The sequence below is a fragment of the Aptenodytes forsteri genome, unplaced genomic scaffold (genome assembly GCF_000699145.1).
Source record: "Aptenodytes forsteri isolate BGI_AS27 unplaced genomic scaffold, ASM69914v1 Scaffold357, whole genome shotgun sequence".
Lineage (NCBI taxonomy): Eukaryota > Metazoa > Chordata > Aves > Sphenisciformes > Spheniscidae > Aptenodytes > Aptenodytes forsteri.
The window spans coordinates 434,856-436,441 of NW_008795671.1; the positions used below are offsets into that span (position 1 = coordinate 434,856).

Sequence of the window (1,586 nt, forward strand, 5' to 3'; positions counted from 1 at the left end):
ACTCCATTCACCACAACTCTCTGGGCCCGGCCGTCCAGCCAGTTTTTGACCCAGCGCAGAGTCCACCTGTCTAAGCCGTGAGCCGCCAGCTTCTCTAGGAGAATGCTGTGGGAGACAGTGTCAAAGGCCTTACTGAAGTCCAGGTAGACCACATCCACAGCCTTTCCCTCATCCACTAGGCGGGTCACCTGGCCATAGAAGGAGATCAGGTTGGTCAAGCAGGACCTGCCTCTCATGAATCCGTGCTGGCTGGGCCCGATCCCCTGGTTGTCCCGCATGGGGACAACCTTCAGTTAAGGTTTGTCTAAAGGTACACGTGTTGCTGGTTTCTCTTTACATTGAGGCTTAGACAACAACCAGGAACTAAACTATCCATTGGATGTCTTGTTGGATCCTGCAGTTTCTTAGCTGGGACTGTGACTGGAATGAACAGAAGCATATGGTTTTACGTAGACACAATATGCTGGGGTGCTTTTAGGGCTACTGTCAAACCCCAGAGTTCATTGTTACATTCTGTATTGCCCATAATACTAAAATGAAGGTGTATGGTAAAGGGGTAGATATTTGAAAGACAATTAGGACATAGGTTATGGGTAACTCGACTGCAAGGTTGAGCAAAAGCAAAGATTAAAATGTAATGCTCTGTTCCAGAAAGGCAGCAGTGCTACAGCGAGGGCTGGTGCTAGCAGAAATGCGTGGAGGACAGCCAGAATTCCCTTAGCTTTGGTTATGTCTGGAGAAGTGGTGGCATATCACTTACACAAGTTCAGTGAGCATCAGTGAAAATGAGCTAAAGCACTCTTAAAAATAAATTTGGCAGTACATACCCTTCAGCGTGGCATCACCCCTGAACACAGGAAACAAGCAGCCATTTTTTGAGGCAGGATTTCTTTTGACTCATTGAAAGGCCTTCATCCTGTTCCCAGAACTTGACCTAAATAAAGTTACCACTCCTCTGTTTCTGTCCTTGAAACGCTCCTGAAATGTATTCAGACAAGGACTGCCCTGTAAATGGTTGGATTGCATCCTCTTTCTCAGTCGTTCTTTGCAAGCCCTGAATATTGCTACATGAAGGAGTTGCCAAATTGCAGCCAGAAGGGCAAAACAGAATGCACGCAGTTGGGAGCTACAGAATTTTTTAAGAAGCTTTCTAACCTCCCCCAGTATTTCACATCTCTGGTCTCAGCACGACTGACTGCCCGTCTGCAGAGAAGATATAAACATCACGGACACTTCAGTGTTACTTGAGGCCAAACCTTCTTTGCAATGCTGCGCGTATAGCAGTTATTTAACGATGTGTTTGCAGCGCTAAATTAAGTCTGGGCTCTCAGGAGTAACTGCAGCAGCTTCATTTAACGAAGCAGTAATACTCACTTGCTAAAGCCAGTACGCATAACGCGTAGCCCTTTGCAACCTGGAAGCCTAGTATTTACCTGCAGAGGCAATTCTCCGTTCCAGTCCTGACTGCAGGAGGCTATCCGGGGTGGGCATTAACTCCCGACCGGTATTTTGGGAGGGAAGTCCCCTCAGCCACCTGCGTGCGGGCAGGCAAGCACCGACACAAACCGCACCGGGCAAAGCCCAGA

At 48.0% G+C, this 1,586-nt stretch overlaps 1 long non-coding RNA gene across 1 annotated transcript in view; it reads right to left on the reverse strand.

The window, feature by feature from the left end:
• LOC103901596 overlaps positions 1-1,586 on the reverse strand; it is a 14,802-nt gene extending 13,216 nt beyond the window's left edge. Inside the window, exons 1-2 of the long non-coding RNA XR_657740.2 lie at positions 1,434-1,586; positions 828-978 (exon numbers count right to left, since the gene is read on the reverse strand). This is a non-coding gene — a long non-coding RNA (uncharacterized LOC103901596). The remainder of the gene's footprint in view (positions 1-827; positions 979-1,433) is intronic.